The sequence below is a fragment of the Apodemus sylvaticus genome, chromosome 4 (genome assembly GCF_947179515.1).
Source record: "Apodemus sylvaticus chromosome 4, mApoSyl1.1, whole genome shotgun sequence".
NCBI classification, from domain to species: domain Eukaryota; kingdom Metazoa; phylum Chordata; class Mammalia; order Rodentia; family Muridae; genus Apodemus; species Apodemus sylvaticus.
Genome location: NC_067475.1, coordinates 142,875,692 through 142,900,133, shown reverse-complemented (window position 1 = coordinate 142,900,133; position 24,442 = coordinate 142,875,692). Strand labels below are relative to the sequence as shown.

The 24,442-nt window shown below is 41.5% G+C and overlaps 1 protein-coding gene across 1 annotated transcript in view; it reads left to right on the top strand.

The window, feature by feature from the left end:
* The window catches only part of Spata16 (spermatogenesis associated 16), a 273,026-nt gene that overhangs the window by 168,522 nt on the left and 80,062 nt on the right, over nt 1-24,442 (top strand). The window lies entirely within an intron of this gene.

Sequence of the window (24,442 nt, the reverse complement as noted above, 5' to 3'; positions counted from 1 at the left end):
GCGGGCTCACACCTGTAATCCTAGCACTCTGTGGGCAGAGGCTGGTGGGTTTTTGTGACTTTCAGGCCAGCTTTGTCTACATGAGGAGATCCAGTTCAACCAAGGACACCTAGTGAGACCATGTTGAAAGCGTTGGCAGGGAAGACAGAGAAAATGGGAAGAAGAGGAGGAAGAGGAGAAGGAGGGGGAGGGGGGCTAACTGTACATTGCATAGTATGCTGCTCTGAGTAACATAGAAAAAGTTCACCTGCTAAGTGCCACGTTTCAACCACCAGACCATTGATCATAGTATAGAGAACTTGTGTTATGTTGTCATACATCCTTAGCAATTACTCCCAAGAAAGAAGTAGTGACTCACACGTGTTGAAGAGAATCTATGGAGCGCAGCACATCCTTTAAGTGAAACGGTGACGGAACAGTAAGACATTCTGAGAGGCAAAGGAAGCCGCATTCACAAGTGTTCTACTTGCCTCTACTGCTAATCTCTCATTGTGCCTAAATTATAATCTATGTTTTATGATAGACCTGTGCATGCTGGGAACATATCTAATTTATGTAGGGTTAGGTACAATCCATAGTTTCAAGCATCTGTTGGGGGAGTTTGGGGACACCCTCCTTGTGGGTTAGAGGGGAAACAATTGTATTCTGCCATGAGATATATACAAGAAAGAATTACAAGACTGTAAAATAATTAAAGCACACACCACTGCTTGATATTCTGCCTTCCTTCCATGGTGCCATCAAAGCACATTGCAAAATGCCACTCAATAATAAGTTGTTTAATCAATCAATCAAATTAAAAATTAGTTTGATATGAAGCCAAAACCACTAACATCTTACTGAGAACGTTTTTGCCATCATTGCTTTGTAATTAAAGAATTCAGTGATTATGCAAAGAAATGCTAATTGCCATGATTTGTTCATGGTGTATTGTATATATGAATCAAATGATCACACTGTACCATATATGTATATGCAATCATGTGCTGATTGTTACATTCTTACACACATAAGTAATTTGTATATGAAAGAAGGAACTCTCAGAGTGTGTGTATATGTGTATATATATATATATATGTATATACATATATATATATATATATTACACAGTTAGTTCCAGTGGATATCCTGAAAGGTGAGAGCAAGTCTCTTAATTAGTTAAAGCAGATTTTAAAATTAAAAGCAGCAAAAGGAAGAGATGAATTTCTTTAGTCATGAAATCATGTGACATTCTTCTACATAAGTGCATATATGTTTTACATTCAAAATCATAGATGATTTTTTTGCTTCCACTGTGTTTGAGACTCACCAGACTACTCGAAAAATGCTATAGACTTCCAGGATCCTTTGGAATGGTTGGTTTCCATGCCCTCACAGAGGTCCCAGAGATTGGCTCTTCACTTCTTCTGTCCACCTTGGTCATCAAGGAACTCTAATCACATAGAAGCCTCTGGAGCATCCAGAGTGAGTTGCGAGTTAAAACTAATAATAAAGCCTAACTTTCTACTCCTATTTCTCTTGATATTGCAAAGTCATCCCAATATTACTCATTTACTTGGTGAAAACTTAACATCTCTACCTCAGAACAAAAATAAAACCTTCAACATGAAATTACAGGTAAAGTGAGGTCAAGGAGCCAGAAACATCTATCATTATATTGGATAAAACACCTACATTTTCTAGAGGAAGAAAAAAAAAGTGTTCCCTAGAGATGAGCCTCCATGTGAAAGAGTTTCCCACAAAAAGGTGCAAAATAGAAATGCCATGTGGATATTTCAGTCAATGGCCAGTATTCGTTATCTGTTTATTTAACTTGGCCTTGTCCATCAGAGACACAGATGTCTAGTGTCTGAAAGCGGCCTTGTTACTGCACGTTCTTCAGATTAGACATAATTTGAGGAGCACCAAATCCACTTACCCGAAGATATGTTCTCCATCAAATGCCACACGCATTGTGCCTAAACTCCCAGTACTCCGCACTAGCTCTCTACTCAGCCTCAGGTCAAATGCAAACTGCTTTTGATCTAGGAGAGTTTAGCTCAGTGTAATGGGCGGCCTCTGAGTACACTGGAGAAGAGTGGTTCCTCCAGACTCTGGAAACGGGAAAATACGTCCAGGAAAAGAACAGGAGTAGGAGTGAAGCAAGCCGGACTGAGAAAACGGACAAAGCCTCCAGGGGTTGAGAGATGTGCGTGAAGCCAAAGGACCCAGGGAAGGCAATGGGTCCTGGGATTGACTGCTGCTCATTCCCTGCAGGAAAGCAAAGAGACGGACAGTGCAGGGCTGAGGACCGGAAGCTGCAAGCTTGAGTCTGCTGCTAACACCGGGCTTCACTTCCGCATGCCCCGCATGGATCGGCTAATGCTGTGATAACACCGTGTGCCAACCACTATAAAACTCCCAGTAACCAGGCTGGCTGAGATTCAGATGATCCGGGCTCAGCTCCAAGCTGAGACAAGTGCAAGTGTGCTTGCCGGTCACGCACATCTTTCTGCCTCTTTTGACTGATAGCTCGCTACCTGCTGTGTATTCTTAGGAGGAAACGTGGAATTCCCAGAGAAAGCCAGAGTACCTACAGTAGTCACTTTAATCCGCTCTTCCAAGCCTGCTGGCTCCTAGCAAGAAGGCCAAAGGAAGCCACATGACCCAGCCCAAGTGCTAGGAAGTTCTGCCCACCACAGAAGCAGGACAAAGTCATGTATACAATATAGCCATGGGGCTGGGGGGTGAAGAAGCCAACAAGTGTACAGGTATTGTGTCTCTTAGCTTAGGCTTTCCTGTGATAAATAAATAGTAGGGTACTCAGTGGACCTCAAGCACCAGTGTCTGGTAGCGACTGAATTAGAATCCCCTGGGTTGAGTGGCGATCCTGTTTCATTTCTGTTGCTGTGACCAAACTTTGCTAACAAAAAGCACCTTGGGGAAGAAGAGGTTTTCTTCAGCTTGTACTTCAAGATGGCAGTGCATCATGATGGGTAAGCCGAGGCAGGAATTTCAAACACCTACACGTCACATGCATAATCGGGAGAAGAGGATAAGGCTTGCATGCTCGCTCGCTCGCTCGTACTCAGCTGAATGGCGCTCGTGTTGAGCTGGGCTTGGCACACTGATTAACTTAAGACAACCTCCTCAGAGGCTGACTTTCAACGTATTCAATCCCTCGCTGAGACTCTCTTCCCAGAGGGTTTTATGGTGTGCCGAGTTAATAATTAAATCAATGGGGAGTGGGGAGAGCTCTAACACACCTGCCCCACCAAGTGATTCCAACGCACTGTTCTTGGACTGAAAGTTTGTAAGCACATTTCCATTTTGCTAAGTTCATGACCAGCCTGGCCCGCCTTGCAGCTGAGTTGGAGCTGCACGAGGGTGAAGCCCTGGGAGAGTCTGCATCCGTCTGTCCACAGTGTAGACGGGATCCTCCGACTAGGCCCCTCACGCTTCCCGCCGTGAAATGTGGGTAATTGCTGTCCCTGTCCCACCATGAGTGCCCCCCCAGTGCTTCAGTGCCCTTGCTTATCTCCAGTGTCACAGCTAGACCACAGTGGACACTGAGTCATTCTGAAATCCCTCCCCTGCAAAGAAATGTGTCTATTAACATAGGCAATACTGAAATTCCCATTTTACAAAAATGTCCCCTTTTTTTTCAATTACAAGGCAGGCTAAAGAGGAGGTGTCCAAATTGAGATTCGAGGCAAATGGGAGCTTCTTTTCCTGGCTCTTGGAAAAAAAAAAAAGATAAATATGGAAATGAATTTCTCATCTAATTATTCATTCCTGTTTATATATTCTTTAATGATATGTTTCCATGGTTACCAGCGTTGTTAAATGCTGCCTGTGTTTCATTTTGCTTTGATGCTATTTGAGGCAGCCTGCCAGTAGGAGAGGTTCACTTTTAACTGAAAGGTGTAACGAGGCATATGTTTGATCCAAGGTTGAGTGTTCCCATGAAGGAGATAGTGACCGTGACATTGTTTGCCGGTTGTGTGACTTTGTGTAGTTAGTTCTTCAGTGGTGTTCTGTGTCCTAGGCCTTCAACAGAGAAGAAGAAAGGGAAAGACAGAGAGAGGGGAGAGAGGGCAGAGTCTGAACCATACACATGTAAATTCACATCAATATGTCACCAAGATGTTATGCATTTGATTTCTCCCGCACTGGCGAGTAAGTGGGGTTGCTTTCCCCTCCCCCTTCTCCAAACGCACTACCCCACCTCTTCAGTCACACACTGCATGTTTGGTGCAGAAGCCTGGTCCGACAAGAGTAGAATAGTTACTTCACCTCAGTGTGAATTCAGCCGAAGTTCCATCTCTCCCGAAGCTGCTTGCCCCTGGTGTCCTAAGTCTCTGCAGAAGAAATGGCTTTTCAGATCACACAAGAACTGGAGGCAGGGATCCCTGCCATTGCCTCAGAATGCGACTGACTGCAGGGGGCAGCCTACTGACTGCCTTCCTGGGTTGGCAGAGAACTTCAGCTGCACATAGATCTGTGAGATTCCTTAGAGAACAGTGGCAAATGACTCCCTGGCCCTCCTGAGAAAGGCTTACTCTGCTCTAGCCTATGACATTTTGTGAGGCTGTTAGTGGCCCCAGTTTGGTTTTGCAGCCATATCTGTCAATGACCCAGGAAGCTCATAGTCAGATTTTGTCCATCTGCCTCTGAGGCTCTGTGTTTGTACTGGTTGGTTTTGTGTGGCAACTTGACACAAGCTAGACTTACCACAGAGAAAGGAACTTCAGTTTGGGGAAGTGCCTCCATGAGATCCAGCTATAAGGCATTTTCTCAATTAGTGATCAAGCAGGGAAGGCCCCTTGTGGGTGGTGCCATCCCTGGGCTGGTGCTCTTGGATTCTATAAGAAAGCAAACTGAGCAAGCCAGGGGAAGCAAGCCAGTAAGAAACATCCTTCCATGGCCTCTGCATCAGCTCCTGCTTCCTGACCTGCTTGAGTTCCTGACTTCCTTTTGTGATGAACAGCAATGCAGAAGTGTAAGCTCAATAAACCCTTTCCTCCCCAACTTGCTTCTTGGTCATGATGTTTGTGCAGGAATAGAAACGCTGACTAAGACAGTGTCTCTGTCTTTGTCTTCTTTCTTCTAGAAAAGTCTTTGGGTTAGTTTGGATTTTGGAGGAAGAAACAGTTACCTCTAAATTTCTTTGCATTTCCTCTCATGGGAGAATGACACCAGTTGTAGAACTGGTGCAATCTGAGGCCCCTTCCTTCCCCTTGGCTGAGCTGATGCCTGGCTGTCTGGTGACCCATCTCTTGCAGCCCTCCTCATCGGGTACCAGTCGGGTACCAGGATGTTGTTGACACAAAGATTCACCTTTCCAGCTGGAATCTGCAAAGGCCTCTTCCCCTCATTTTTGGTTTGCATCTGAAAACCACAAAAACAAAAACTATTATGAGCAAAACCAAAGGCAGAGGTTTTATGGCGCTCTTTTATATTTCCCACGGGTTTTATGGGTTATTGATTTACAAGCTTGCAGAGAAATTGAGGTCACTTTTTTTAGCAGTAGGAGACATACAATTATATTCCCATGAAATCACGGTATTTTTTAAGCTGTGCTCACCTAGGTGTAGGATAATCTGTAAAACTCAGAGCTTTTAATTTTTTTCCAGCCATCCTTTGGACAGTGCTGCAGACAATTTAAAAAGTTAAGTTCTCTTTTCTTCAATTCAGATGATTGTATTTTCTTCCCTCATTTCTGAAGGCACTCTGTTCTACCTGTACCTGGGTTGAATCATTTTCTTTTTCATAACAAGTTCCCTTCTCCTAAATAATGAGACCTTGACATTTCAAATGTCAACCTTTAGCATATGACATATTTGATTTTTCTCAGGATCATAAATTAACTATGAAGCTAACCTATTTCTTTTTTTTGCAAGAAAACGTAAGTGTGCTTGTATGCAGTGCAGCCTAAGGTAGGAGTCAACAACCTGTGAGGAGTACTAACCTCGGGAGAACCTTGGTCTGATTATTTCAAGCCAGCCCTAGAGATATGGAAAACATTAGTTAGTATGCAAGTCTTCACCACCCCTTCTTCGTTCTGCAGTCCTCAGAAGCCAACCTCAGTGAGTCTAACAAGGCCGCCAGAGCTCTTTTGTGAGACTTGGAAGGCAGTAATACTTTTATTTATTAGTAGCACTTGGCATTACAGTTTGCTATTATAATTCAGCAAATGGAACTATACCCATAATATTATACATAAATATATGCACACATACCAATTTTGGCAAAGCCATTGAGTTTATCAAAGATATGATTATTCTCCTTCTGAGATATCTTGACATTAGGTAACATGATCAGTTTGGTAGTCATATATAGGAAGCCGGCAGTGTCATAAAATCAGATTCCTGAGATCTGATGGCATAACCTAGATGACATTAATTTCAGGCAAATAAGAGAAATGAGCAAGGATGGGAAATGTCTGGTGGGAAGACACGGTTGAAACTTGAGGGAGAAAGGAGAATACAAGGAGGCAGACGCCAGAGACAAACTTTGAGTGACGTCATCCGGTGTGGTCATCTCTTTTGATGGGTTCCAACAGTCATCCTCCTTGCACGGTGCATAGCAGCTCTGCAGCTCTGCAGCTCTGCAGCTCTGCACCGAGCCACTCGCCTCAAAGACAAATCGTTCCTTGCATGAAGTTCCCTTGAACTTTTGTCTTTGCCTAGAATTTCAGTCTTGTCCTCTGGAGCCATAGGCAAGAAATCTTCCCATACTTGGAGGTCCATCATGGTAGACTGGACAAGTCTGTAGACCCTGTTCCCGAGTCTCCAGCGTCTAAAGACCCTGATGGAGATAGAAGTGATTTCAGGCCTGAACCTCACACCATGGGAGAGAATAACAGGTTGCAGGATAAACTGGCTTCCTCATCTATGAAACGCAAACATGTCTAGTTTCTTATTCTTATTCATTTTCCCATATTCTTATTTTAACAAACATGCAGATGCACAGAGAACACCCATCTAATTAACAAATGATCTTCTGGGTGTGTCCATGAGCCCATGGAAGCCCACATAAACACAGCTCGTGGCCGTTGATGACAGAAGTCGGTGTCTCAGCATGTCTTGACACTACCACCAAACTCATGGGCGAAGACTCATTCGTAGTACACAGTTGTCCTTACACAGCAATTGCCTCATGTATCTGTTTCTTCTTTTAATACTTTCTAGTGACTCATTGTCAAGTCATGAAGAACAAAGGTGTCGTGGCATCCTAAGGAGTCTGGAGGCCGCTGAAACCCACACAGGGAAATCTTGAGTTTCTATCAGCTAGTTCCCCTAAGGCGCAAGTGGGAAATTGTTCACAGTCTTTAGAACAAGAACATAATTTAAATTCTATTTATAAATTATATGTACTTTGTCACTGAATAAGCTTACCAATCTAAACACATTAATATGGAAGCTCCCCTACCAAGAAGCCTATTATTTGTTTTTATACACTTTTCCTTTGAGATGGGCATGCTAGTTACTGGTATATACTAATCTAATATACAAACACTCTTACTGTGACCAGTAGGTGTGACCACTGTGTTAAGACTTAGGCAGAGGGTTTGGTGTGGCTGTGCTTTGAGATAGCCCAGTTGTTCTACTCTTAGTCTTGGAACCTAATTCTAGTTTACTTTACACTAAGAATAAGATGTCCCTGGAGGAAAAACGGGGAGGGGATTAATGCTTGATCTTCCAGGAATTTACAGTCTAATTTAAAAGATGAAAAGCCTTCAGTAGAGGAGAAAGCAATGGCTTGGGAGACTCAAGTCCTCATCTTCCTTCTAATTCTAATTCTGTGACCTCAGATGACTCCCCAGAACTTACATGCTTGTTACGTAACTACATACGTGAGCATGGAACTGTTGTGTGGGTCTTCTCCCTCTCCAACAATTCCATGTCGAAAGTACATGCAAATAAAATTTAGCTACAAAATAGAGATGATTCAAAATTAATACAAGAAAAGCTTTAGTTATAAAGTACCAAAGTGATTCAGTTTAAAGAAGCATCACATATAATCAAAACCCAAGCCAAAGCCAGGCATCTTACCTTTGTGATCCCAGCACTTGGGAGCCTGGGGCAGAAGAGTTATCAGAGCTTGAAGACCACTTATACTAAATAGTGAGGCCCACTGGGTGTGGTGACACACACTTGAAATCCCAGATACTCTACTCTAATTAGGAGGCAAAGGCAAAAAGATCTCTGAGTTTGAGGCTAGCCTGATCTACATTTCAATTTCCAGTACAGTCTAGACTACATAGAGAGAGAGACCCTGTCTCAAAACAACTAGAATAGTGGGACCCTATCTAAAAAAAAAAAAAAAAAAAAGAGGAGGGAGAGAAGAGAGAGCGAATGTGAAACAAGACTGTGCTATATCTACAAAAACACACATATGTATTCGCTAAACGTCCATAGCATCCACATATACTGCAAAACTAAAGGAAATGAACTACTTTTAGAGTTTAAAATGCTATTAATTATGATTTCTTAGATATTAAGAATTGCAAAGTAGAAAAGTTAAGAAAGCTGTATCAAAATCTGTTTGCCTAGATACCAGTCACCTGATTATGCAATCATTGGTGACTTACAGACAATGACAATAGACACTTTATTTCTACCCCATGAAGAGCCTCTTCAGCCTCCCCATCCCTGGGCTGACAGACATTCAGTGGCTGTTGCCGCATAAAAGAATTCCTATTCAGCATGATAGAGCTTCAGCACTAAAGAACTGATTACTGTGGCAAGAGAAATCAATAGATTATTACACAGTATGTTCTAATATGCTATTATGTTAATTGTGTAATCACAGAAATGTCGGTTCCAGTTATTGCCTAAGTGATGCAGTGAACAGGTTACAGGGCAGCCACGAGGAGAGGAGCTATTCAGGAAAATCTGCCCTCTATTCCAAGTCAGTGAAACCTTCCAAATTAAACCAATACGTATTTACAAGAATTAAATTTTTAAAATGTCACTTATAGAGTTTTATTTTTCCATTTTCTAGTAAATTATAGTCATCATTCAAAATTATATTATTATTTATACAATAACATAGAGTTATGGTAGCCATTAAAGACAAGGTACCATCTCTACCATATAACTTCCAAGTATAGGAAATTTCCTTCGAACATAATAACAGTTACTTTGAAAATAGAACTATAGGACCATAATATTCAGTCCCTAATAATACCTACCTAGATGGGCTCTATAAGGATTAAAGAAAAGAACATGTGCAAAAACTTATATTGCGGTGATAAGTGAAAAATTGTTACTTTATCTTTAAATGCTGGATTTTTTGCACTTTTTATAATATCATAAAGCTTAATAAATGGGAATGGATTATGAATGAGATTCAAATTTTCATTCATTACTATTTCTGAATTAGGATTAGCTAATTACTGTAACAAACAATTTGCAGTAAGACAATAAGATGTGATTCTACATTTACATTATACCTCCATCTTCTTCCCTCTCTTCTTGGAATCTCTCTCTCTCTCTCTCTCTCTCTCTCTCTCTCTCTCTGTGTGTGTGTGTGTGTGTGTGTTTGTGTGTGTGTGTCTCCTTCCCTCTCTCCCCACAACCTGAGCATTGAACCTTGAGCCTTTTGCATACCAGACAAACATGTTCTCATTCTTACTGAGCAACAGCCACATAACTGGCCCTCTTTTGATTTTGAGGCCTCAAACTTGCAGTCCATCCCTGGACCCAGCCTGCAGCATGGCTGGGATACAGGACTTGATCACCAAGTTTGACTGGGAGTTATCTTCAATCCCCTATGGGAGGAAATATAGTAGGACCACACTAAGCAAAGATTCCTGGCCCAGGCACAGCACAAGTACTCCCGCCTCCCTCGCGTAATTACCTGCCAGAGTCTATGAAATTCCTGTCCCCAGTGGGTAAAACCTTAATTTTTCAAAAGAAAGTGATTTATATTATAAAAATCTAATTTTAAATTCTATAAAATGAAAAAGCTGTTCATCCTTAGAAAACCCCTTAAAGCCTCCCCAAATCTCCACGAATTAGGTTGGGAAAGTCCTGAGGTGCCCTCCAGATCTAATTTCCTAAGCAAATTAACTTACTGTGATTGTGGTCAAGACTAATATTGGGAGCAGTAAGGAAATAATTTGATGGTCTAAAATTATTTGATTACATTTTCTAATTAGAAGTGACAGGATCCCCACTTCCTCTACCACTCCCATCAGGCACCTGTCAAGAGAAGGGGGCGGGGCTGTGTAAAATAATCTCACCATCTTGAGGTGCTTTGAACATTATACCCCTGCCAGTTTTATTGGGACCCTGTAAGTACTTGTAAGCCTTTGAGGGAAGACCCAACCCTCTGGATGCGGGATGGGGAGGGATGGGGAGACGAGCACCTCCTCCCTTTCTTTCCTTGTCTGTTCACATTTACTTTTCTTTCTCCTCTGGTGGAGTGGACCTCCTCCCTTCTCTCCTGTAGCCTCTGTTTCACAATTATCCTGGGCAAGCTGAATTCCAGGGCAGTAAGTGGTTCTTTGTACTTAGCTGTAACACTAAGAGAACGTACTACAACCTGGTGTTTGTAGAGGGAATGAGCTGCCCATATACACTCCTGCCGGGCCACGTTGTACATCTCCAAGGCTTCCAAAAGCAAGAGAGACAGTGAAGAAAGAGTTCACTGGGACCCAGAGCGCCAGTTCCAAGGCTTCCTTCCGAGGATCAGTGGGGAGAACATAATTTTTTTTTTAATTTTTTTTTATTCGATATAATTTATTTACATTTCAAATGATTTCCCCTTTTCTAGCCTCCCCACTCCCCGAAAGTCCCGTAAGCCCCCTTCTCTTCCCCTGTCCTCCCACCCACCCCTTCCCACTTCCCCGTTCTGGTTTTGCCAAATACTGTTTCACTGAGTCTTTCCAGAACCAGGGGCCACTCCTCTGTTCTTCTTGTACCTCATTTGATGTGTGGATTATGTTTTGGGTATTCCAGTTTTCTAGGTTAATAACCACTCATTAGTTAGTGCATACCATGATTCACCTTTTGAGTCTGGGTTATCTCACTTAGTATGATGTTCTCTAGCTCCATCCATTTGCCTAAGAATTTCATGAATTCATTGTTTCTAATGGCTGAATAGTACTCCATTGTGTAGATATACCACATTTTCTGCATCCACTCTTCTGTTGAGGGATACCTGGGTTCTTTCCAGCATCTGGCAATTATAAATAGGGCTGCTATGAACATAGTAGAGCATGTATCCTTATTACATGCTGGGGAATCCTCTGGGTATATGCCCAGGAGTGGTATAGCAGGATCTTCTGGAAGTGAGGTGCCCAGTTTTCGGAGGAACCGCCAGACTGCTTTCCAGAGTGGTTGTATCACTGTATAGTCAACAACAGGCCCAGGGGCCGATTGCAGCATAGTTCTCTACACACAGGCCACATCTACCGACATCCAAGGAAGGAACACATCCCGGAAGGAAGGCCAAAGTGAAAACATCATTAGAAATTGACTCCAATTTTAACTCTTTTTATGAGCAGTTAAATATTCATCTGGTCTCTATGTTCAAAGTCAAGGAACACGTTTGATCATGAAAACTTGTATTTTAATATCAATGGCTATATCTAAATATTTTAATTTTAATATATTTTTATTTTTGAAAATTCTACTCATTTATAATATATTTTAATCATATCTACCCCTACTCCCCACTCTGACTCCTCCCAGACATTCGCTCAGCCCCTTTGCAACTTCTTGGCTCCTTATTTTTTTTAATAACCCACTGAATCCAATTAGAACTGCTCACATGCACATGGAGATGTGATCATGCATGAGCGACCTATGGGAAGCCATGCCTGAAGAAAGATGACCCTCCCTCCCTCCTCTCTCTCCATCACTCCGGCCCTCTGCACTCACCAACTGCTGATAGCTCTTCAGACAGCAGTAGGACTTCACACTACTCTCTGGTTTGTGCTGGAATGTCACACGGCTTGACCCCATGTAAGTCTGGCATGCAACCACAGCGACTGAGTTCGTGAGGACAATGACCCTGGCATGACCAGGACAATGACCCTGGCATGACCAGGAGACATCTCTAGACCTTCTTCCATAATGTTCCCTGAGCCTTGCTGGGCAGGAATGAGACAGATGTTCCTTTTGGGACTCGTACTCCATAGCCCTTATTCTCTGCGCTTTGAATAGTCTCCGCCCTAACTACTACAAACAAAAAGCTGCTGGTGAGGGCTGAGAGCTGTGCTATTTGTAGATCTAAAGGTTAAAGTTGGATGCTATAGCCATCTAGCAAAATAATAGCAGTGGGTTCTCGCCTAAGGCCTCTCCGGCCATGGGTGCTTAGCTAGGTTTGCAGTACCAAGTGAGCACCCGCCTGTGGAGTGTGCCTTCTATCCAATCAGAAAGCGTTTGGTTAACCCATCCCATAGCAATCATGTCACTGTGGCACCAAGGAGCATATTTTGCCCTGCTGCTGTCATCGTTATAGCCCATGAGGTTCACAGCTGGGTACACAGATTCCCCCACCCCACCCCCAGTAGCCTGCATAGTTTCTTCCAGCACTATAAAGCTAGCCAGAGAGAGGAAGCTTCTAAGTCAGTGTCTGCTTGATTTCTTCATGTACTGTCACCAATGCATGCTATCTCCAGCAACAAGGTCGTACCATCAGATTCTTTTGGGTGATCAAAAGCAATGTTAGTGGCCTTTGTTGTTTGGGAATCTCTGGCATCCCCATGACCAATAAGCTGAAAAGAAAAAACCTACACCAGGCACAACAATTTTTGTTTGATAACTTATGGCTTGTAAGAGAAATATTGCCACTCTCCCCTCATACAGGTTAACTACAAATGTATGTGTATGTGTGTGTGTGAGAGAGAGAGACAGACAGACAGACAGACAGATAGAAAGAGAGACAGAGAGACAGAGAGAGACAGAGACAGAGAGACAGAGAAAGAAGAGATTATAATTTAATTCCCATGTGGTTTTTCAGCATCCTTAGTGTTGGGTGTTTCTACCCACATCCCATCCTCTGCCAAACTTGCCTTGCACTATTTCTAACCTCAGGAGATAGTAGTACCTGTGTTCTACTATCTCCTCTCCCATACGATCTTCACATACACACATCGATCATAGCTCCTTTCAAGTTTCCTGCCTTCTCCTGCTCTACACACAATGAAAACCAGTGTGGCGGGTCCTTGAGAAGCTAGACATAGAACTACCAGATGTCCCAGCCATACCATTTCGGGGCATATAGTCAAAGGATTATGAAGTGGAAACGTAAGGGTTCTTTGGAGAGTCAGCTGTGTTGGATGGTGTTTTGCTGGAGCAAACATGTGAAGGAGTGTTTTCCTGAAGTGGACACAGGTGAAACACTAAGGCAGACGACTCACGAAGGAACATTTCACTGAAGCAGACATGGACGGGGGAGAGGATGTTCTGCTAAAGCAAACACAGGAAAGGACACATGACTTAAGGATTCTTTGCTAACAGCACGCATGTATTGGTCCGCCTTACATTGTGTAGTGGAGCTGCATGTGTTGGGGCTCTGTGGGCTCGGGCTGACTGGATGCGTGTGCTGAGGCAAGACCTGTGGTGAGATGAGGCATGTGGAGGACACATGATGTGTGGAGGGTAAAAACAGGACTCACGGAGTGACTGAGACAGAGCTTGGCTGTGCAACCCTGGTGGGTCTCTTCTTCCCTGAGAGAGGCACAGGCAAGAACTTCTCCTGGTATCCTTCTGGGTCCCTACTGCTAACTTGAGCCTAGGCTGAGGCCTGGCTGTCTCGGCTAGGTCGGGTCACCACTGTTGCTCACCCGGCTCTACTGAACCAGACTGCTGGTGTATCCATAAATTGTGAGTGGATCGACCTGCTGCTGCCTACTAACCTGTGAACTGAACTGCCAATTTCCAGACAACACAGAGTTGCTCCAAAGAACTTTTCTAAACAGGAACACTTCTCCATATCCTTTCTTTTCCACTACCTCTGGTGGGTGGTGGGCTACAAGGGAGATTAAGGGTTTAAGAATCATCATAAAATAAGATTTGAAAAAAATTAAAGTTACAGGAATCCGTATCCACAGAAATGCCTGCTTCTCCATGTTTGTTGCCACTCTGCCTACAATAGCTGGAAAATTGAATCAGCCTGCATGTCCATCAGCTGATGACTGGATAATGAAATTGTAGTACCTATACACAATAAAATTTTATTCAGCTGTAAAGGAAAATGAAATTGTGTAATATGTGAGTGAAAGAAATGACCAATTCCTATATAAATATGGTACCCAGTCAGAGGAGATAGAGAATCCAGGCAGACCAATAAGACAAATGAGACCGAATAAATAGTAAAAAGCTTTTTTTATTTAAAAAAAGAAGGGGGAGGAGGAAACATTCATTGATGAATTCTATTTAAAGAATGACTAGTACCAATTCTTCCTAAACTATTACTAAAAAAGCTGAAGAAAGAAGCTCTTCCAAACACAATATATAAGGCTAGTATTATTCTGGCATTAAAACCAAATGAGAATGACTACAGGTCTGTATCCTTGATGACACAGATTTTCAACAAAATTTTTTTAACAAAATAGAAAATTAAACACACAAACATGTTAAAATTAGCATTATCAAAGGGGATTTATTCTAGAAATTCAAGGATGGTTCAACAAGTCAATGAATGTGATCCACCCAGTCAACACGATAAAGACACACCACTGGTGGAAGTGTAACCTGGTACAGTCACCATGGAAACCAGTACAGTGGTTCCTCAAGAAATGAAAAGTGGAGTTACTGCTCCTGAGAATAGATCTGAAAGAACCTGGATTAACATAACCCAAAGATGCCAGCACAGAGGTTATCCTAAATGCCAATCAGATGAGTACATTTTAAAATGTGATATCTAGCTATATAGATAAAATGCATTTCATTCAGCTCTAAAAAAAAAAAAAAACTATTTCATTTTCAGGAAAATAGATAGAATTACATTAAGCAAAATAAGCCAGACTCAGAAAGACAAGCATTGCATGTTTTCCATTGTATGTGCAGTATATATTTGAATACATATGTGACTCGAAAGTAGAATGGGGAAGTCTGTGGGAGGAGGGAAATGAGGAATAAGAAAAGGTGATGGGAGGGGGGAAGCGTCATGTCTCCTTTCATATGTGCAATCTAGCTGTAACACAATGTGTCATAAGAGAGATGGGATAGAGATGGAGAGAGGCAGAGAGGGAGAGGGAGAAGGAGATGAGAGAGGCAGAGAGAACTGTTTATGGATAAGTAGGAGACCAGCTAGAGGAAGCCAAGCAACAGAATACTGGAATGAAAATAAGCAAGTATTATTACACACACTCGTGAAATGGTCATATTAAATAATGACTAACTTTAAAGTTGATCATTGGTAGCACTAGCAAGATGTTACCTGATGCCGAGACTGAAGGCCTACACTCAATCCCCAGAACCTACATGGTTAAAAGAACTAAATACTAACTCCTGCCTTCAAACTGTCCTCTGACCTCCATACACAATGCTATGTCTCTGCCTCTGTATGTTTCTGAGTCTTGTTTCTCGGTGTGTAACAAGGATATTTTTAAGCAGTTGATGAATAAAAATGTGATGAACTAAACCTCAATAAATGCAGGAAAAGCATTTGATGGTATTCATTTTCCCTTTTGACTTAAATGCTGGACAAATTAGAGCTACAGAGAGCACACATCAACATGATGAAATTGTGTGTGATAACACAGGAACCAACATTAGGATGAATGGGCCAGAGCTCACGCTTCCTCATGAAAATCTAGAACATGACAGATATCCATTCCCATCACTTTAACTCAACACAGTACTGGAAGTACTAGGAAATCATATTATCACTGTTTATACACCCTTATACATAGGAAGACCCAAACTCTCCACCAAAAACACATTAGAATTAATAAAGCAAGTCATCAAAATTAAAAACGAAATCAGTAGCATTGATGCACACCAATAGCAAACTGTCCAAACTAGAAATGAAGGAAATCATCCTATTTGCAACAGATACAGATGCTAACATTAAATTCCTAAGAACCATTTTAACCAAACAGATAAAATATCTCTACAGTGAAGACTAAGATATGGATGAAAGAAACAGAGTAATCTGGAGAAAACAGAAGCACATCGTGGTGATGTGCTAGAAGAATCAATATTGTTGAAAATGTTTGTAATACCAAAAATATTTAGAGAGCCAGTAAAATTCCTATTCAATTCAACCATCTATCTGTACAAAACTAGGAGGAACTGCACCACCTGACTTCAAAACTTACTGCAGAACCGTGGCCACTAGAAGACCACTGGACTGGAAATACAGATGGACAGACCAGAGCAGCTGGAAACCAAACTACTTACCTACAACCAGCTCATTGATAATAAAGGTGCTAAAAACCACAGTGAAGAAAGAACAGCCTTTTCAATAAATACAGCAGTGGGCATGGCTTCCCTCTTGTTGAGTGTTTTAAGTCCAATAAGACAGCTGTTCATTACCACTGACAAGTGAGGGCCACTAATTGCACCTTCACTGGTGCCTCGACACGAAAGTCATTGTCATAGTTTCTAAGTATTACAGCTGGATAGGACTGTTTAATCGCTGCCCCTCTGCTACAGCTTCATTGGTCAATATAGACTGAGAAAAAGTGATGTGAGCAAATGACACACCAAGGCTGTTTGATGACGCGTCAAGGAACCGGGCTATTTTACACTTACCTAAAATGCTACACAATACAGTATACATATATATATATATATGTATGTATATAAAACCTGCTTCCCCCAAGAACCATAGACTAACAAAAATGAAAAAAAAAAAAAAGAAAGAAACCTGAGTATCGGGCATAAGAATGGGTTGGTTAGTGTAGCCAAGTGGCTCCTAAACTCCTAAAGCAATAGAGACTACTGTGTAGCCCTTGGGTGGCTCTCGGAGATTGCAAGTAGGGCCCTATTGCTTAAAATGAGGCACATTTGGGACACAGGACTCAGACACAGTTCCTGCAGTCTAGTCTCTGTGGTGCCAGAAAATAAAATTTTTGTTTTTAATAAAGCATGTAGGCTACATTTTTTCTAGATTGTTCCATTAACTGGTTACCCAATAATGTAATTACACTGAGCAGTGTATGAAATATTGCTGTATTCCTTTACCAGAGCAATATGAGACAGGTTCAAAGTCCAAAATATTATTAGTTCTAGTAAAAAGTATAGTGAGGATGTTTCGGGATCCAATGCAAGAACGACCTATATTCTCATTCCTATGCTATAATAACAATCATTTTTCCTTCAGGTTATAATAATGTTCTTCAAGCAAACATCCTCTTAGAAATTTTTCTTTCTCTCTCTCTCTCTCTCTCTCTCTCTCTCTCTCTCTCTCTCTCTCTCTCTCTTTCTTTCTTTCTTTCATTGTTTTATTTTGTTGTAGCCAAGGCTGTCCTTGAACTTCTGACCCTCCTGCCTCTACCTCCTAAGTGATGGGATAAAAAATGTGCCACTATGCCAGCTGGAAAATTCACTTCTTATTCATGAGTTGTGTAGGCAATGTGCTCCCTCAGCCACTCCCTCAGGAATCTCCAAGATGGAGGGCAGGAGACAAAAGAATCGCCTGTGTTGGTTCCCAGTGGGAAAAGGGAGTCTAATCCCTGCAAATACACACCTTTGTCAGTGAGAGCCACAGAAAGGCCTGCATGCAAGGCCTGAAGCAGTAACCAAGGGCACAGATCTGCCAATGAGCAGATCAAGCTGCCACAGGAAAACCACACTTCTGCCACTTGCAGAAAAGCTGGTGCAAGTTCTTGGGCATTCGCCTCACCATCCCTGCTGTGAGATGGCTCTGCCAAGCTACTCTGCCAGCACTCCAGTACACTGCCAGCAGTTGGAAAAGAAATGGGGTTGAGAGAGTTTTCTCCTGTCCTGTCCTGTGATCTTGTTAATGCTGTTCTAGAAGCAAGCTCGAAGATTAAATACCTTCACTAATTTTTTCCAGCCAGAATTTAAGACAAAATGCCCAATCCAAGATATTCAGAAAGTCCAATGGAAAGTCCTTTAGCTGTTAAAAAACAGATAGACTGTCATCTGTCTTCCCATCAAATATATTCAAGTAAAGGGCTAATGTCCAGGGTCCCAGAATAAGTCTGATTTGGAGATGAGCTCTCTGAGAGGACGGCTGAATTCTCTGGTTCGCCAGTCCAATATGAGTGTCGTCATAAAGAGGAGATTAAGATACATAAAAGGTAGCTGGGAGTGTAGTACGCAGGTCAGGCACATGTGTCACATTGAAGAGACACTAGACTCAAGCACCAATACCAAAGAGAGAGAGACAGAGACAGAGAGATACAGAGACAGAGAAACAGAGACATGGAGAATAGAAGAAAGAAGATGGGAGGAATCTCCAAGAGAAAAAAAGAAGCCCCAGAAGAAACTAATCCTGCTGACACTTCAGGCGGCCTTTGGGCTCAAAAGCTAGAAGAATATGAGTCTCTGCTGTTCAGTCCGTTCTCCTGTGGACCTCTCTAGGGGTAGCCCTAGCTGGTTAATCAGGAGCCAACAGATTAAATAAACAAAGCCAAGTTCTGACCTTAAGCCTGAATGTGCAGCCTCCTCACCTACATTATCCACATACATCTGCACGTGTCCTCACGCTCACTTGGTCTACAGCAGCCCTCCCCGGCCTGGTTCCAGCCATCAGCATGTAGGAGCACCACACTGAAGGAGGACCAAGAGTTCATCTCCATCTCTGAGCTCCCGACCTCCTGCCTGTGGTACCCTGATTAGCTTTCCAAAGCTGGCCCAGGTCACAGGCACACAGATCCTACCACAAACCCACAGCTGAGGAAACTCCACCTGAGTGACAGCCAACAACTCCATTCGCCAGCTCCTCTCAGTGCCCTGAACATGGAAAGGCAATGTTATGAGTAATCCAAGAGGTAAGAGAATGTTTGGCAGCATAAGATGCACGGCTCTTATTGTAGATGATCATAGAGGCCATGTGACATGACTGAGGAATGGAACAAGCAGTGACAAAGTTCAGCTAGAGTGTTTAACTTAAAATCAACACAATAGAAGCTCATGCGTTAGAAGAGTTAATATCGCAAAAAAAAAAAAAAAATGGCTATTCTGCCCAAGCAGAAGCCACATATTCAATGGAATCCCCATAAAGCCTCAATACCATTTTCCACAAGAATAGAAACAAGCAATCTTAAATTCCACATGGAAGCACAAAAGATCCCAAATATCCAAAGCAATCCTGAGCAAAAGGAGGAGCATATTCTGACTTCAAGTTATACTATGGAACCACAGTCACAAGAACAGGATATTGGTATAAGAACGACCAGGCAGGGTCAGTAGTAGGGTAGAGGACTCAGAAAAAATGTCAGTAGCTAACAACTACCTGATTGTTCTACAAAGATGCCAAAAACATATATTAACAAAAGGCAGCTTTTTTAGCAAATGGTGCTGGTGAAATTGGCTATCCACATGTTAAAAAAATAAAGCTGGTGCATGGCCCGCCAGGAGAGAGTGATCTCCCAGCAGTGCTTTCACTGCTGAGCACAGAGGTGAGAACTCCACCTCCTCTCTGGAGGGGAACAGCTAGGAGCACACTGAGCACAGTGGAGCAGCTGGGACAGAAGTCTTCCCACCTCCATTTGCACCAGGGAGCCAGGCAGCTCCACAGCCTTCTGTGCACAGACCCTGCCAGAAGAGAGTTGGTCTCCCAGAAGGATGAACACAGGCTTACAGGCCCACAGGAGGGACAAGCTCGAGCCAGAGACAGCAAGGCCAACCAGCACAAGAGATAACCAGATGGTGAAAGGCAAGCACAAGAACCCTACCAACAGAAACCAAGGCTACTTGCCAACATAAGAGCCCAATTCTCCCACCACAGCAAGTCCCGGATACCCCAACACACCAGAAAAGCAAGATTTGGATTTAAAATCATATCTCAGGATGCTGATAGAAGGCTTCAAGGACTTAAAGAAATTCAGGAGAACATGGGTCAACAGACAGAAGCCCTTAAAGAGGAAACACAAAATCCCTTAAAGAATTACAGGAAAACACAAACAATCAAGTGAAGGACCTGAACAAAACCATCCAGGATCTAAAAGTGGAAGTAGAAACAATGAAAAAAATCACAAAGGGAGACAAACTCTGGAGATAGAAAACCTTGGAAAAAAATCAGGAGTCATAGATGCAAACGTCAACAACAGAATACAAGAGATAGAAGAAAGAATCTCAGATGCTGAAGATACCACAGAAAACATTGACTCAACAGTCAAAGAAAATGCAAAATGCAAAAATCTTATAACCCAAAACATCCAGGAAATCCAGGACATGATGAGAAGACCAAACCTAAAGATTAAATAAGTATAGAAGAGAGCGAAGACTTACAACTTAAAGGGCCAGTAACTGTCTTCAACAAAATTATAGAAGAAAACTTCCCTAACCTAAAGAAAGAGATGCTCATGAACATACAAGAAGCCTACAGAACTCCAAACAGACTGGACCAGAACAGAAAGTCCTCCGGGCAAATAATAATCAAAACACCAAATGCACCAAACAAAAAAGAATATTAAAAGCAGTAAGGGAAAAAGGGCAAGTAACTTATAAAGGCAGACCTTTCAGAATTATACCAGACTTCTCACCAGACATGATGAAAGCTAGAAAATCCTGGGCAGATCTCACACAGACTCTAAGAGAACACAAATACCAGCCCAGACTATTATTCTCAGCAATACTTTCAATCACCATAGATGGAGAAACCAAGATATTCCATGATAAAACCAAATTTACACAATATCTTCCCATAAATCCAGCCCTACAAAGGATAACAGATGGAAAATGTCAACACAAGGAGGGAAACTATACCCTAGAAAAAGCAAGGATCTTCTTCCAACAAACCCAAAAGAAGATAACCATACAAACATAAAAATAACAGGAAGCAACATCAGTATCCCTTAATATCTCTTAATATCAATGGACTCAAATCCTCAATAAAAAGACATAGACTAACAGAAATATTTTTCATGCACATCTTCAATTTTATAAAAAAAGTTTGTAATTCCTCTTTCAATTAATATAGTAATGTTTTTATCTCTACCATTTTATCTGCATTATTTTTCATGATAATCTTCAATTTTAACATGTTTTTCTATACATTTCTTCTATTTTATCAGAAATGTTTTCCATGTAAATCTCTGTATTTATCACAAAATGTTTTTAATTTCCCTTTCAATTAATTTAGAAAGGTTTTTTTATATCTACCATTGTATCCGCATGATTTTCCATGAAATAGTCAATTTTAATGTATCTTTCTATATATTTCTTGAATTTTATCAGAAATATTTCCAATGTAATTCTGCAATTTTACCTGAAAATGTTTATAATTCCACTTTCAATCAACTTAGAATTATTTTTATGCCTACCATTTTATCCATAGAATTTTCCATGATAATCTTTTTTTTTTTTTTTGAGACAGGATTTCTCTGTATAGCCTGGCTGTCCTGGAACTCACTCTGTAGACCAGGCTGGCCTCAGAGATCCGCGTGCCTCTGCCTCTCAGAGTGCTGGGATTACAGGCATGCACCACCACCGCCTGGCTAATAATGTTCAATTTTAACATGTTTTATTATATATTTCTCCAATTTTATCAGAAATATTTTCCAAGTAAATCTTCACCTTTATCAGAAAATGTTTATAATTCCACTTTCAATCAACTTAGGAGTACTTTTATGCCTACCATTATTATATCTATATAAAATTTTCCATGATAATCTTCAATTTTAACATTTCTACATTTTTCTACTATTTTATCAGAAATATTTTCCACATAAATCTTCAATTCTAACATAAAATGTTTCTACTTCCTTTTTCAGTTAATTTAGCAATGTTTTATGTCTACCATTTTACTCTTTAATTTTCTATGAAAATTGTCAATTTTAACATGTTTTTCTATATATCTCTTCTATTTTACCAGAAACATTTTCCATGTAAATCTTCAATTTTATCGTAAAATGTTTTTACTTCCTTTTCTAATAAAAGAACATGCTTGTAAACAAAAATGTAAAAAATAAATAAATAAATAAATAAATAAAGCTAGATCCATCTCTCTAACCCTATATCAAAAGCCATGCCTTAATGCAGGACCTCTGACACTGTTAGAAGGAACATTAAAGTGAATAGTTTTGGTATTAGCATGAACACACTTCCTGAAAACAACACTCAGCACCGAATCACTCAGCCATGTCACGATTGACAAGTGAACTTCATGAGGGTTAAAAGCAGCTCAGCGCGTTCTGAAGCAAGCAAGTGAAGAGACAAGACAGGCTGCAAGACGGTAGAAAACCCTTGCTCCCTATGTAGCTGACAAGACTAATATTCACCATATACAAAGAACTCACGACATTCAGCAAGAAATTAAACAGCCCAGCCAATAAACAGGTCACCGGAATGAACAGACGATCCTTCAAAAAATGAAATACAGCCAACTAAACATGAAAACGCATTGAGCTTCACTAGTTATCAGATAAATGTACATTTGAGATTACATCTCATCCAAGACAGAACAGTGGCCATCAAGACAAGAAATGGACCCTGCTATACCACTCCTGGGCATATCCCCAGAGGATTCCCTGGCATGCAATAAGGACACATGCTCCACTATGTTCATAGTAGCCTTATTTATAATAGCCAGAATCTGGAAAGAACCCAGATGTCCCTCAATGGAGGAATGGATACAGAAAATGTGGTATATTTACACAATGGAATACTACTCAGCAATTAAAACCAATAAATTCATGAAATTCTTAGGCAAATGGTTGGAACTGGAAAATATCATCCTAAGTGAGGTAACCCAATCACAAAAGAATACACATGGAATGCAGTCACTGATAAGTGGATATTAGCCCAGAAGCTCTGAATACTCAAGACACAATTCACATATCAAATGATTCCCAAGAAGAAGGAAGGAGAGGTCCCTGGTCCTGGAAAGGCTTGATCCAGCATTGTAGGGGAGTACCAGGACAGAGAAATGGGAGGGGGTGATTGGGGAATGGGCAGAGGGAAGAGGGCTTATGGGACTTATGGGGAGGAGGAAACCAGGAAAGGGGAAAGCATTTGAAATGGAAACAAAGAATATAGAAAAAAATTTTAAATTATACATTTAAAAAAAAAGACAAGAGATGATAAATTCCGCAAGGATTTGGACAAGGGGGAAGCCTTATGCACTATTTTTGGGAATGTCAAATTGCCAAGACACTATGGAAATCAGTATGAAGGTTAATCCAAAAAAAAAAAAAAAGAACTCCCATATGACCCAGCCATACCATTATACCATTTCCTAGTGTGTACCCAAAAGCCTCCATGTCAACACATCACAGGGACACTTGCACATCAAGTGTTTGCAGCATCACTTTTCATACTAAGCTATGGACCAAGCTTTGCCGGACGACAGAGGAATGGATTTAAAAAATATATATATTCTGTATTTGAAGAATGGATTTTTGCAGGAAAATGGATATGACTAGGGATAATCGTATTGAGTAGAGTTTGCCTCAGAAGGACAAGCATCAATTTGCTCTTGTTTGTGGTCCTAGATGTCAGTATACATAAAATCATGAGAATTGCTAATGGCCTGAAAAAGAATTGAATCTGTCTAGAGAACAAGGGGATTGGTGAGCCAGTGCAAAGGTAGGGCTTCTGGGAGACCAGACACAGTGTAGAGTGGGACCAGACACAGTGTGGCGCGGGACCAGACACAGTGTGGCGCGGGACCAGACACAGTGTAGCGTGGGACCAGACACAGTGTAGCGTGGGACCAGACACAGTGTAGTGCATGGGGGGGGGGAGTAAGGGGGAGCAGTCACAGTGTGGCGCATACCCATATGAAAACAGCCTAGACAACCCTGCGACACAGAAAAGCCAGCCTCTTGCTCCTCACCTCATTAATGCTGCCAAAACGCCAAGTTGATAATGTATATAATCAACAAAATATAATTTGTTTGTTGGGTTCTCCCCCTCTGTTGCACACTTCCAATCTGTTGGTTTTCTTATTGGCTGATAATACACCTTATTTGTCAGAGGAACTTATTATTATTATGTATTCTTATATGTGGGTCTTTAACATAATGTGCTTTTGTGCTATTTCCAGAAAAATGGAGTAGCTATAGAGATACTTTTTGTACAATCTTCAAGACTCCTTCAGAAGGAAAAGTTGTAGAAAAAGAACAGACACCCTTTAAAATTTGAAAGGCTCCTTTTTTTTGAACCTGATACAGGTATGAATGTGGCCTGGTTAAAACCGGAAGCTGGGGGGGGAGGGGAGTCCCTAGCAAGAACTGGTTGTGAGCAAATGTAATTTAAAGAGACATCTTGCACAGCTGAATTTGTGTCATTTCACCTCTGATCCAGAGGTAGGAATGCTTTGCTGGCAAAGCTGAGAACGGCTCTTAAGGGTAAAGGCTTTC